The sequence below is a fragment of the Eublepharis macularius genome, chromosome 1 (assembly GCF_028583425.1).
Source record: "Eublepharis macularius isolate TG4126 chromosome 1, MPM_Emac_v1.0, whole genome shotgun sequence".
Lineage (NCBI taxonomy): Eukaryota > Metazoa > Chordata > Lepidosauria > Squamata > Eublepharidae > Eublepharis > Eublepharis macularius.
In genome coordinates, this window is record NC_072790.1 from 8892750 (window position 1) to 8907770 (window position 15021).

Genomic DNA, 15021 nt, shown 5'->3' on the forward strand with positions numbered 1-15021 from the left:
GCACAAAACATTTGCTACATAAAATTAGAAGAAGCCTACTTTATCAGACATTTCAGCCACGTAAACTGAAATTGTCCAAGATTTTTTGTTCCTTGGCTCAATCATCAACCAAAAGGGTAACTGCAATGAAGAAATCAGAAGAAGATTGAGACGGGGAAGAGCAGCTGTGAGGGAGCTAGATAAGATCCTTAAAGATAAAGATGTCTCTCTGGGAACCAAGATCAAAATAATCCGAACTATGGTATTCCCCATTGCCATGTATGGATGTGAAAGTTGGACAGTGAAGAAAGGTGACAAGAAGAAAATTGATTTATTTGAAAATGTGGTGCTGGAGGAGAATTTGTGGATATCAGGGACAGCCAAAAGACCAATGAGTGGGTACTAGATCAAATCAAGTCTGAATTCTCACTAGAAGCTAAAATAACAAGCTCGGCACCGATCCAGACTCCTACGCGGTCCCAGCCGTTTTGGCCCTGATCCTGGCTGAAATGGCCCCAAATGGCCATTTTTGGCCATATTGGGTCTGTTTTGTCCCAGATTGGGGCCAAAGGGGCCCGAATCAGGTTGGTGCTGAGTGGGGGAGGTGTCCCCCACCCAGCACCAACCTGGTCTCGGCCTTTTAGGCCCCAATTCGGGCTCAAATGTGCCCCAAATGGCCATTTGGGGCACTTTTGGGCCCAGATCTGGGCCAAAACAGCCTGGGCTGTGTCAGTACTGGGCAGGAGAGGGTTTCCCTGCTTGGCTCTTACCAGATCCAGTCCTTTTCGGCCCCGATCCTGACCCCAAAGGCCCAAAATGGCCACTTTCGGCCATTTGAGCCATTTTCTGCCAGGATCGGGGCCAGAACTCCCATGATCTGGTTGGTGACAGGTGGGGGACCCCTCTTCTGCCAGGCACCAACCCAATCTGGGCTGTTTTGGGCCTGATCCAGGCTAAAACTTGCCCCAAACGGCCATTTTGAGCCATTTTGGGCCTGTTTTGGCCTGGATTGGGGGCAAAACGGCCCTGATGGGGCCACTGCCGGGTGGGGGAACACTCCCCCGCCTGGCAGCAGCTGAATCCTGACCATTTTGGTTTGATCAAGGGGTGTGGCATATGCTAATGTGTTATGCTAATGAATTCCTGCAGTTCTTTTTCTACGAAATGACCCCTGCCCGCAATGTGTAGGACTATAGCGTTCTAGTACTATAGCAATTACCATTTAAAAAAAAAAAACTCAAAAAGCCCTCTGGTGGCAGGGGAAAACGTGCCCAAAAAGCCCTCTGGTGGTACAGCGGGAAAAACATGCTGGAAAAATGGCACCTGTGAAGGGCTAAGAAGAAAAGAAGGTTACTCTTCTGCTATGCCTTGAATTTTGTGAGAGGGTTGGTAATAATAAGATCGAAGAAAAGAGAGACACATTTTGGACCTGACTTGCTAGCAGGTGTCCCTCATCCCATTATTGTTCCAGTCCTCCTATGTATGGTATTGTTGTAGAGTGTCATTGATGCCATTGTGCCTATACGAGGTATGCTTTCATAGCGAGGGATCGGATGTAATGTGATTTGTTCCATTTGTACAATTTTCATTACATTCTTAATTTTTATTCTATGGGTGTCGGTTGGATTCATTCTACTTTTCTCCACTGCTGCCGTGTCTTCATACTTGGGTGTTTCTTTTGGTGGCCTGTGAAGGGCTGAGAGTAAGAAAATGGCTCTGATAATAATAATCTCAGCGCTCATATACTGCTCTTCCAGACAGATTAGTGCCTCACCCAGAGCGGTGAACAAGTTAGTGTTATTATTATCCCCACAATACAGGTGGGGAGCTGGGCTGAGAGGGGGGGCTTACCCAAGGCCACTGGCTGAGCTCATGGAAGTAGCGGGATTCGAACCAGTAGAGTGCTGGGGGGAAAAACAGTATTTTTCAGATTCAGGAATCAGGAAGGCATAAATATTGGTATTCCTGCTATTTGAGTCTTCTCATGATGGTTTTGTATTCATATCCAATTTTTGTGGGAAGGAGGGATTCCAAAATTAACCAGGTCCATTCTTCTCTGTGGGATAATATTTCCAGGAGGGGGAAAGGGTCTGTTTTCCATGCAGATCACACAAAAAATGCAGCGAAATGAGGGCTGCCTGTCCACTAAACCGCACCCCCCCCCCAAGTTTCAAGAAATTGGGACAAGGGGTCCAGTTCTACGGGCCTCTGAACCAAGTGTACCCACTACATTGTTTCTTCTTGGGGGGGGGGGAGCCAATGCTTTCACCAAAGCAAAGAATCCTTGGCCAAATACTCAACAGCAACTACTGACCGAAAAGAACCAAGAAAGCCCAACAGAACCAATGCCAAACCAGTGAATCCCAAGAGAACCAACCCAGCAGCAGAAAGCACCCCCCCCCCAAAGGATCTTGCCTGGAAGCTGTAGCCAGTCACAGCACTCCCCCCCCCCCTTTACAGGTTTCTTGGGCCAAAAAGAAAAAAAGAGAGAGAGGTGGTCTGTGAGGGAATCGTTGTGGTTGGGCAGACAGTCGTGGTCCCCTTAACAAGCGATGTTACTTGCCTGTGGGAGTCACCTCGCTCCCCGCTCCCTTTTTTGCCCAGGGAAACCCGCAAAAGTAAGAAAAACATGCCGGCACAAGTTTTGAAATGGCAGCCTTGGTTATTCCCAAATATTTCTGAGATTAATTGGGATGGAAATATTGGAATTTCTGAGAATCCTGGGTATAGTTGGGACCCCCAAACATACCTCCCAAAATACCTATAAGGTTTTGTGTGTGTATATTTTCAGACCGGGTGTGTCAAATCGCACACCTCTTCAGTTGATCTGCATTCTTTCCAAAAAGACTGTCATAAAGCAGGCCTGGGAAAGAGCACATTGAAGGAAATCTTGAAAACGGGATGCAACGCCACCTCTCCCCAAGCACTCCAGAGTGGAAGACACGGCAGAGAACTACCTTCATGTGGAAACAACCATTCAAAAGCAGAAAAATCTGGATTTATTAATTTCCCATATAATATCGCTCGGTTAATATCACTCATTTATTCTATATCTGAGGTTATGTCTGTGGCTGCTGCCACATTGTCTGTGCAGGTGGACAGTTATGAAGCACTTACAATGCGAAACAGGCTATGTTGCAGCTCCGGAGTAGCTGTCACATTGGGCTATCAGTTGATCATATTCGTTTCAGGAAACGGTTCCATTTTCTACTGCCTCCGTTTTGGTATTTTTTATGTCTTGGAGAAGAGAACAAGGATCTCCTAGAATTTACTTTAGTAGCATGGTGTTATGGTTTTTAGCCTGTCGGACTAGTAGCTAAGAGACTAACTAAGAGATCACCCATGGAATCTTGCACAGGGACCAGGGGCCTGTCACCATCTTTCTCAGCCTAACCCACTTCACAAAAATTGTTAAATAGTAAAGAGTCCGGTAGCACCTTTAAGACTTACCAACTTGATTGTAGCATAACATTTTGAGAACCACAGCTCTCTTCATCAGAAGCATCATCAGCTTTCGAGAACCACAGCTTTCTTCGTCAGATGCATTGTCAGCTTTTGAGAACCACAGCATCGTCAGATGCATCTGATGAAGAGAGCTGTGGTTCTCGAAAGCTTATACTACAATCAAGTTGGTTAGTCTTAAAGGTGCTACTGGACTCTTTATTATTTTGCAACTGCAGACTAACACGGCTAACTCCTCTGGATCTACAAAAATTGTTGTGAGGATAAAATGGGAGAGAAGAACAATGTTGTAACCTGCTAGGGTTCCATTTGAGGAGAAAAGCAGGGCTATATATAAAATACTGGGAAGAGTTGAGTAACATATCTGTGATGTAAACTTACCCTCATCTCTGTTCGCACCATATTCTGATTTTGAACCCTTTAATCCAAGATTATTAGCAGTTGAAACATTTTGCTTATGCAAATGGCTGGTTTTCTGTAGGAGCTTGTATGGATTTTGTAAAAACTGTTTGTTTGCAACTATGCAGCATGTGGTAACAGAGTAAGAAAAACTACATCCGTATTCTTACAAAAATGTTGTGCATCAGATCTGGCCTCGTGCACTCATTGGTAGTAGATAGATGCCATTAATAGGTGGATGCGTTTCCGTGTGTTCCTATGTACTTGAATGCTTTTCTGCAGAAATTAATCTGTCTTTGAATATTTATGCCAATCTCCTTGATGGCTTGTGGGTGCGTAGATTGTGATTGTGTGGGAGGAGTAACTACTGTCGCCTCTCTTTTTTACATATAGCAAAGGCAATGAAATAAGAGAAAGTATTTTGGCTTGCAGTATGTGAGAAGTATCGGGAAACCATACTGGAAAGCCCTGCTCTGGACTTTTCTACCCTGCAACTTGGGTGTGTTTCCTAACCTGGATAATCCAGGCAAGGCTGATCTCGTCAGATCTGGGAAGCTAAGCAGGGTCAGCCTTGGCTAGTAATTGGATGGGGGACCTCCCACGGTTGCTAGGCAGAGGCAGGCAAGGGCAAACCACCTCGGTCAGTCTCTTGCCTTGAAAACCCCAGCAGAGGTCCCACGAGGCAGCACTGTCTCCACCATCAACCAGGGTGTGCGCCACATTGCGGAAGGGCTGAGCCCTACACACCTAAGCCCCACAGAGGGTGGGGGAGGTGCCACTGGAGGCAGAATAGGTGGCATCTTGCCCATCGGAATTCTGCTTGAGGCAAGGTGGGCAAATGGTGCCATTTCCACACGAGGGGAGGCAAAGGAGACGGCACATGGCCCAGCCTACCCAGAACAAGGGAGGCAACGCCCTGCCCACCCGTGTCCCATATGTCAGGCAGCCCGCTTCTTCCTCTCTCCCGCCCTCCTTTGGGTGGGCTGCGAGGCAGGGTAAAGGTGAACTGGAGGAGGGGCCCTTTCCCAGGTTTTTTTTTACTTCCCGTCTGCTCCACCTCACAGGGTTGTTCTGAAGATAAAATGGAAGAGAGGCGAATGAAGTATGCTGCTTTGGGTTCCCATTGCGGAGAACGTCAGGGTATTTTATCCCATTGTGGAACTGTATTTGAAGACTGCTGTACCCTGTCCTGAGCCTCCTTGTGGGAAGGGCGGGCTAAACACTGAATAAACTAAACTAAACTATAAATGAAGTAAATAAGGTGTCATGGCCCAGTCTGAGAGTGAGGTCTCCTCTGGAGGAGAGGAGCCTCGTGTAGCCAGCCAGGACTCCTCAGGAGAAGAGGAGCCCTGTGTAGCCAGCCCTAGCCCTGATTCAGCAGAAGCCAGCAATCAGGAGCAACAGCTGCTGGCTGATCAGAGCTTACAGCCAGCAGCTGTAAGGCACCAGCACTCTCTAGCTCCAATACTACAGAGGAAGCTCAGCCAGGGACTTCTACAGGTACAGCGCAGCCAAGAGCCTCCACCCCCCCCAGGTTCACCCACGCCCAAGGAACGCCGCAGGCAGCGCCAGAGACTGGAACTGCAGGAGAGACGGCACAGTGCTCACCTCGTGAGCCAATGCCAGCTGCTGGAGAGTGACGATGAGTAGTGGCAGGATAGAGCCCCAGCAGCTGGCTGAAAACCACGCCTGGCTATAAGAGCCAGTCTGGAGGAACGGCTGGGTGTGGAAGCAATGTGTCTACTGCCTGCAATGACACCATGTTCTGTGAACCTTGCCCATGCCTGCTTTTGGACCTGACATTATCGGTGACTGACCTTGGACTGTGCCTGACCTTGCTTTTGGACTCTGGACTCACTCCTGGCTTTATCTCGTGCTCTGACCACCGGTTTGACTTGGCTTTTGCTCTTGGAACTCCCCTTTGACTTTGGCTTTAAGGTTTGGACTTGAACCACCCTGCTTGGGCTGGCCCAGCCTGTGACAGAAATAATCTATAAAGTTGAAGATGGGGGGGGCAGATATAAGGTCAGGAGGTGGGTGGGTGTGTAGGAAAGAGAAAAGTAAAGCAGGGAAAGGTGAGGATATGGGGGAGACAGGAAATAGTGTGGAGGTGGGAAGAAAGGGGGAAATGGGGTGCCACTCAAAGTCCTTTCAGGTTCCCTGTTATGCTGCTGGGCGTGGTTCAGCAACTGGCACTGTGCCACCGAATCAGTTTTGCTGGTGAGGGTTTCAGGTTGGCTAGAGTTCCTAGAGTGGGAAGGGACCTTTCAGACCATCCAGTCCAAGGACCTGACCAATGCAGGAACAGCCTCAAGCATCCCCAACAAGGATTCGCCCAGCCGCTCCTTGAAGGCTGCCAATGAGGGGGAACCCAACTCACCCCTAGGCAGCCAATCCCACTGCAGGATTACTCTTAATGTGAAGATGTTTTTCCTAACCTCCAGCTGGTATCTTCCCTCCTGTTATTTCAAGTCCTGTCATGTGCTGACAACAGCAACGGCTCTCTCCCCTCCCCTAAAGACAGCCTTTTAAGTACCTAAAGAGAGCAGTCATGTCTCCCCTCAGCCTCCTGTTCTCCAGACTGAACATGCCCAGGTCCCTCCGTCTTTCCTCGTAGGTCTGGGTCTCCAGGCCCCTGATCATCCTGGTTGCTCTCCTCTGTACCCCTTCCAATTTGTCCACATCCCTTTTTGAAGTGAAGCCTCCAGAACTGCACACTGTACTCTAGGCAGGGCCTGACCAACTTGGTATATAGTGGGACAATGACATCCTGTGATGTGGATGTCATGCCTTTGTTAATACACCCCAAGACTGCATTCACCTTTTTTGCTGCTGCATCACACTGACTGCTCATATTTAGCATCCTATCCACCCGTATCCCAAGATCTTGTTTACTCACACACTGCTACCAGAAGTGTATCCCTCATCTCATGTGCATGTGTTGCATTTTTGTTATCTATCTAGATTACCTGGCACTTATCCATGTTAAACTGCATCTTATTCAAATCTGCCCACTTTCCCATTGCATTTCTACCTCTCCCAGTTTCCTGTTATCTGCAAATTTAATGCAGATGATACTCTTGTCCACATCATTTATAAAAATGTTGAAAAGCATTCGGCATAGGACCGAGTCCTGTGGCGCTCCACTGGACACCTCCCTCCAATCAGATGCGATGCCATTGACCGACTACTCTTTGGTTGAGGTTATCCAGCCAGTTCCCTGCCCATCTGGCCATCCCAGGGTCCAGTCCTCAGTCCACCAGTTTACTCATCAGAACATGATGAGGAACCTTGTCAAAAATATCTGGATTTCAGTAAAGTTTTTGACAAGGTTCCTACACCGAGAGCATCCCCACGATCCAATAAGCCTGTCACTTGACCACAGAAGAGTATGAGGTTGGGCTGCCAGGGCCTGTTGGGGACAAATCCATGCTGAGTTCCCCGTATTCCCATGTTGTCCGTCAGATGCTTGCAGATTAACACCTTTCATATCTGTTCCAGTGTCTAGTGGGTGGAAAGGAGAGAAGGAAGCGGGGAAAGGATGAGGCCCTGGTTGTTTTAAGGGAAGAGGAAATAGTGGGGCAGGGTAAAATGCGATGACCCCCCCCCATGTCCTTGAGGGGTCTTGCTTGTACGATACAGAAATTGAGTCTTGATAAAACATGCCATTTAAAGTTGATTTATAAATGCTTAATTTTTAAATGAAAGACAAAAATTGCCTATTCTATTTTTAGTGGAAGAATATGGTAACGTTGCATTAACCTGTTAAGATATTGACAGATAACAGTTCTCTGACGAAAAATCCTCAACCTTCTTGTTAGGGTAGGCAGACCCCCTATTTCTGTCAGGTCCAAAAAATTCTGGCCTGAAGGTACCCTGAGGGAAAAATCTTCATACTTCAGTTTCCAAATGCCAGGCTAATGTTAAAGGCACCAGAGCAGGCCCTGCAAAAACTCTGGCAATCCTCCTCTGCCTGAATGAGGGAGAAGATTATTGTTTTTGCCAGCAGAATGGTGAACATTATAGAAAAACTTATTTCCTGAAGAAACAATAATTGACTTCTTAGGGTATGGCATTCCTAAGAATTCTGTTACAAATAATAAGTAGGCTATTGAAATGTCCCTCACATTAAGTATGTGTGGGTGTGGTGAAGAAGTTACCCGATATACCATTTTAACTCGGAAGGATGCACTCGGGTTTACTTAAGCGTCTTCTTTCTCCTTGCTTTGTTCTTGGAAAAGTGATAGCGCAAACAGTATAATATGGAAGAGAACGGACTTATGGGGTGTCTACATCTACTGGCAGTGCTGGTGGGGTTCAGTGGCCTCCACATGATTTGAGATTCAGATAAAGAATAGTTAATATTAAATATGTATAAAGTGCTGTCAAGTTGCAGCTAACTTATTGGGACCCCTGCTGGGGTTTCAAGGCAAGAGATGAACAGAGGGGTTTCGCCACTGCTTGCCTCTTCTTCAGTGGTCTCCCATCCTCTTACTAACCAGGACCAACCCTCCTCAGCTTCCAAGATCTGACAAGATCGGGCTACTCTGGTGAAGTGGCTGCCATTAAAGCTAGTAGACTTGGTAGGGGGTGAACTCTGTTCAGGCTTGCACCAGGGACGCCCCCATCATTCCCTACAGCAAGTGTAGCCAACCCGTGGCATGTTCATCACATGTGGTGCACCAGACTATTTTGCGTGGCACATGGCCTTCCTTGCCCCACCCCAAGAGCGGGAATGTACCTGAGCCAGGCTGGGCCAAAGCATGCTTCTGGGACTTTTTTCTTTTTGGAACTAGAGCAGTGTTGTTATCAAGTGGGACTCCTTGTGGCCTCCATTCCAGTGAGTGCCAGTTTCCATGCCCTTGTGGTCAGTGCTGTGCTGCGCAGGTGCAGGATTTCTGCTTGGTGTGCCCATACTGTGAGGCAGGTGTGGGAGGCTGCCAGCTGCCACGCGGTGCCACCACATCTCTGAAGCGCTGAAGCCCTCACAACCCCACCCCCATCCCCGATCCACCTCTAGGCCCAGCACGAGCCCCCAACCCCCTGCCTCTCTGTTAGCAAGCACAGGCAGATAGCTGTTGTGTTTCATTCAGTACACAGGCAAAAAAAAAAGGGGGGTAGAGTAATAACCGCCAAACAATGTTCACCGTATAAACAGATCTGTTCTGGGAAGGGTGAAATTTGCAGACCGCTCCTACTCATTTCTGTCTCTTTCTTATGGCAAGTGTCCGGTGGTGAACTGCCTTCAGCCAGTCTTTTAATGTCAGGGTTCACTCACCATCTTCCTTGCTGTCTTCTGAAGCACAGGGGTTTCTTAAAGCATAAAACCTGGAATTACAGGAGAATCACAGCTGATGCCAAACCAGTGGCAAGCAGTGTAACAGTGCACTTATATACCGCTCTTTGGGACAGATTAGTGCCCGGCTCAGAACGGTGAACAAGGTCAGTGCTATTATTATCCCCACAGTGAAGCTGGGGCTGAGAGGAGGGGCTTACCCAAGGCCACCTGCTGAGCTCGTTTGCGACATCGCGCAAATCTCTCGCGAGAAAACACCATCTTCCACGTTTTTAGCGCTATGTTCCGTGTCGTTGCGAGTGAAGGTAAGCAGTGTGAAAAGGGCCAAGGGCTTTTTCTCACTCAGAAGCAGCTTCCAAAGAATGGCTCCTATAAGATAGGTTTCAGAAGGACGTGACTTCAACTCAGAGCTGTAGCATTAGTCAGGCCATATATTTGAAGCCATTTACAGAGAGCCTCGGTAAAGACTGCCATGGTCTCCTTTTTACTGCTTTGTAGGTTCCCCCCTGTGAAAATGATACTTTCATATGTGACAGCACTATGGGCATAAATATTTAGACCCATGCTTGTGTAAGTTTCAAGTGAGTTGGTGTGCAGCAGAAGAGCAAGGTTTGAGTCCAGTAGCACCTTCTAGACCAACAAGATTTCCACGGCTTACACTTTTGAGGGCCAAAGCTCCCTTCATTAGATACATCTACCCAGGAGTCATTTCGTAGGAAAAGAGCTGGAGGAACTCATTAGCAGTACACCTCATTAGCATATGCCACGCCCCTTGACATCACTGGAAGTGTGTAATTAGCATAACTGATTTGCATATGCCACACCCCTTGACATGACCTATCCTGGCTGTTTTGGAACCAATCCTGGCCATTCAGGGCTGAAATTGGGCCCCAAATGGCAAAAAGGGGCTGAAAATGGCCAAAAAGGGGCCCAAAATGGTCAGGATTGGGCCGCTGCTTAGTGGGAGAGTGATCCACCACCCGTCAGAGGCCCAATCTGGGCCGTTTTGGCCCCAATCCAGGCTGAAATGGGCCCAAAATGGCCGAGTCAGGTGGGCGGGGCCACCTGACATGTGACTTCTTTGGGGAACTGCCGGAACTGCATTCCTGTGCGTTCCCCCTCAAAATGAGCCCTGCATCTACCAAAGCAAGTTTTTACTCTTAGAAGCTCCTACCCTGGAAATCTTTTGGACTTTAAGGTGCTACTGGACCTGAATCTTGCGCTCATGCTTGTGAAAGAACTGAAGAGAGGTTTGAGTTGTGGTGTTTTTAACCATCCCCTCTATAAAGTTTACAGTTCTTCCAAGGTTTTGTGGCTTCAGACATGACGACCGACCCTCATTTTCCTCACAGCAAACCACAGCGAGAGAACACGGAATAGTACTACCGAGTTCAGCCAGATCCCATAGAAGTCGTATCATGCAAACCGAGAGGTACAAGCAACGCAACTTCATCCTCAGAACAGGTTTTATTCTGATTTTTGATTTTAACAAACATTTTAGTATGAAGGCATCATTTGTTTTGAGTTTTCATTTATGTATGGCACAGACAAAAGGAAAAGAACAGATTCATCAGCAAATACAGCATTTAAATGTCAGATTAACAGAAGAGGTTTGTGTTAACCCTACGTAGCTGTTTATATTTTATGCTAGAAGATATTTTGCAAGCAAGAGACTACATTTATTTGCATTGAAGTAAAAACATATTTTTTGATCAAGAAAATTACTTTTCTTCCTGACTTCCTTTATATCACAAATGTCTGGGTAAGGCAAATCCTTGATGAATTGTATGATAAAAATCCTATTTCCCAAGAAAATATATCCAACATATTTTGCTAACTTTGTCATTTGAAAAGCAAAGCAGACATGCGTGGCATATAGAGAAATGTCTCTCTGTGTGTTTTTTTTTAAATCAAGCCACAAAGCAGAAACAGGGGTAATTCACAAAAAGAGAGAGGCTTTTTCAGTGCTTCAGGGAGAGATTTACAATTAGGTGCAGCAAATAATATGTGGCCCAGTATTAACAGACGTCTACTCTGTAAACTTTTACAGAGGAAGGAGCCTTGTTCATCATCAGAGAACATTAAAGAGACACCCCAGAAAAATTCCACGAAGACAGGGTCTCTATTCTCTATTTTCCATAATGCACTGTGGATGCTGGTGGCAGAGGGGAGGGGGAAATATCTTTTCCATGTCCGTAAATCCCTGTGTTAATAAAAGACCTCACACATTTTAATATCTCCTATTGAACCTACAGTGCGTTCTTCTCTAAGCTCTAACGAAATCTATCCAGACTGTATTTGTGTTTGCCTCTGTAGTATTAGCCAAAAGAAAATGGGAATTTTCTTATTGACCATGTTATTTTACTTACTTTAAAAAAAATTCTTAAGATATATAGCTCTGCAGTTCCAAATAAGAAAATGGCAAGTCACGTGTCTGAAACCAGGCCTCTGAAATTGAATCAACCTTTCTCATATTCTCAGTATTACAATGAACACATGTATGCCAATGGCATGTTACGAACAAATTATTTCCATATAAAGAAATTCATTGCCTCTGTCTAGATTCATGTTGTGAAAAACTGATCAAAGGGGGGGGGGCTGCAAGGTTCCCAAACACTCATGCACACACCCCTACATTTTCTCTTTCTTTTTTTTCAAGCTAGCAAGTCATTATTTTAGGAGTTTGAAAGCTGCTGTATTTGGAAGATGCATAATTAAGCAAAGCCCGAATCTCATAATACAAAAACATTATTCTAATTGTTTCTAACAGCAGTTGGAAAATAGTTTACAGAATATCAAACCCTGGACCCACGCTGGGTGCTCTTTCAATCTTGCAAGTAGGGTATCCATTTAATTTACAGTGTGGCTGGAAAAATGAACATAAAAATTCTTGGTTTTTTAAGTTGCACACAGCATTTTCTGGCAGAACAGATGACATATGGTACAACATTCCTCATCAAATAACTGTTAATTGCATTTTTATGGGTGCCGTTGAAAATACAAGAAGGGTTGACAAGACATTAACACCACAAGCCATATTTTATCCTGTGTGAGATGCCAAATGTCTGATATCTCTCTGACTCCCAGGGCACTGAAAAACATGAGGCACATTAGTGCCCAAAGGTCCAGATACAACAGAGATACAACCCAGTCGCAGACAACATAATAGTAAGCTTTGTGATAGTACCCCTAGGGGTGCAGATAAAATGCTGTGTGCTGTGAGAAGGCAACACAGCAAAGAATTTGCCAACTGTGGAGATTTAAAAATTCTCTCGCTTGATTGTCATACGAATGGTCCAGAAAAAAACAGCGGGGGCGGGGGGAATATAATTCCTCTGAGACACTCACAAAGCAAGATGTGAAGAAGAAGCCAACTTGTTCAGTGTCTGAAAACCAGAGTGACCTTCCTTTCTGAACAAGAATGGTGTTTTTCTAGGCATCCTTTGAAAAACTGATGCTCCCTCCCACACATGTCCTCTCTGCCCTGGGGGTGACATCCACGTGACCTGATTCATCCACATGGGCTTTGTTTAAAAGTTAGTCTGAGGGCCAATTCGAACATTACAGACCCTCAAAAGAGGGCCGCTCAATGCTGTCGCTGCACGGCGGAGGACTCGTAATGTCTGCAAGCCTCTCATCGGCTGCGCTAGGCCAGCCCAATAGCGCCTCTCCATACGGAAGGGCTTTTCAGCTTCAGGTCTTCTGCCGCATGCAAATGTTTCCCTGGCAGATTCCACGGGGGCTGCAACGTTTGAATTGGCCCTGAGTGTTTATTCGCACCTCAGGCTCCTAATTCTTTTACCATTCTGTGGGGGCAGCAGGAAGTAGCCTAACAAGCATTCGGCCTGGCAGAGGGGGAAAAGGACTAGTATTGTCTGCATCGTTGTTTGGTTGGGGTCATGATGGAGGTTAGATCTCTGTTACCACGTTCAGTTTCAAAAATGGACCCCCTTTCCACACGTTGCCTTAGAATTTCAGAGGAAGGGTACAAGAAAAATGCAGGGCTGAAGCAAAGAAAACTTAACAGAAGTGCTGCAACCGAAGTAGAGAAACTTCAACATTGTTTACTGAGCAAAAACAAATAGAGATGAGAAAGAAAGGTAAAGAATCACTGCCCTGGAATCACCCTCCCCTAATCCCCTCCCCCTTCCCATTTTGCACTCCATGGTGTGCTGTCATCTGCTAGTCAGAATGTGGTTGTATCATGCACCCATGGCTGCAGTTCACGTTTCACCGCTTGGTTCTCTTCTCTTCTTGGTCTGTGGAGACAGAAAAGAAACATGATTAGAGATAGGCACAAACAGGGGGGAAAATGAACCGTGCAGTTCGTGGTTCATCACATTTCATGAACCACGAACTTTCACGAACCTGCCCTGGTTCGCGAACTGGTTCATTTGGTTTGTGAAAACGTCACATCCAGGTCAGCAAATCATCACTTCCAGGTCAGCAGAAGGTCACTTTGAGACTCCAGTTGGTGCAGAACACCACAGCTTCGTTAGAGCTCGGCAGAGCTCGGCAAAGCATGCATATCACTCCCATTCTGCAGTCTCTCCATGGGCTACTCATCAGTTACTGGGCTCAGTTCAAGGTGTTGGTTATCACATACAAAGCCCTTCATGGCCTTGGCCCATATCTATGGGACTGCCTCTCTGCTTATGCTCCAACGTGGCAGCTTTGCTCGTCTGAACAGGGCCTTCTACAGGCACCACCCTGCAAATGGGCGGAATCAAGAGCTGCCTGTGGACTGCACTACTGTGCTTAGCATGTACTGTCTGCTGATGCAGATATGATCCTACTATGTAAATTCTGTGCTGCTTACTGTATCATGTCAATACTTATGTTTTATTTCAGCTCTGCTTTCAGATTTTTGCTTGTGCTCAGATTTCTGCCACTCAAACATTACTGTTTTATTTACTGGATGTCCCAATCCGTTGATTGTATTTGACCAACACTGTGTAATCTGCCTTGAGTATCAATGAGTAACGCAGACTATACATAACGTAAATAAATGACTGTCTTTTTTTGATGTTTTGTTTTTTAAGCTGTCTCAGACAAGTCCCCTGGAGAGGCAGCGTAATTTTTTTTCAAGAAAAAAAATCAATTAATCCACAACCCTAGCATTAACAAATTAAATCATCGGAGAATTATTATAGTTGCTACGAGATTATGAGAAAAAACACTGGTCACCTCCGTGATGAATGCAACATGCAACCCAACACATTCATAGATAATAACTTGTTAGCAAAAACAATGTTTGCATCACTTGTTAATCTCAAATCAATAAGAATGTTCTGCGTGGGATATTTACTTATTTAGTTATTTATTTATACCCGGCTTTTCTCCTAAGTGGAGACCCGAAAGAGTTTACGTCATTGGTCACCCAGACCCTCATCTGGCACTGGCGCTGGCTTTCATCCCCAGAGAGCCCGTGTGGTGCAGTGGGTAGGATGCGGGACTAGGCTCTGGGAGACCCAGGTTCGAATCCCTGCTCTGCCATGGAAGCTTGCTGGGTGACCCTGGCCAGTCACACACTCCTGGCCTCATGTACCTCACAAGGTTGCTGTGGGGATAAATTGGAGGAGGAGAAATTACGGAAGCCACCTTGGGTCCCCATTGGGGAGAAAGATGGGATATAAATAAAAAATAAGTAACAAATAAATAATCACCTTTTCAGCATGGTAAATATTATGTACCCATTTTGATAAGTTTAGAAGGAACTCAAAGGAAGCTTGGCTAGAAGAATGCTATTGACAGCAGATAATTACTGAGTGAAAGAAAGAAAAGGAAGAGGGCTGTGGCCAGCATTTTATTAAGGAAGGATCCTTAGGGCTCTACGGAGCACAACGGCAGCGCTGTTTCAGACCCTACTCTTCTTTCTGCCAAGG

At 46.1% G+C, this 15021-nt stretch overlaps 1 protein-coding gene across 3 annotated transcripts in view; it reads right to left on the bottom strand.

Moving 5' to 3' along the window:
• Positions 1-10584: 10584 nt before the first annotated feature.
• Positions 10585-15021, bottom strand: part of MACROD2 (mono-ADP ribosylhydrolase 2) — a 1366388-nt gene continuing 1361951 nt past the window's right edge. For all 3 annotated transcript variants that reach the window (XM_054984023.1, XM_054984014.1, XM_054984005.1), the window contains exon 18: positions 10585-13395. The gene's annotated coding sequence lies outside the window, so the exon portion shown is untranslated. The remainder of the gene's footprint in view (positions 13396-15021) is intronic.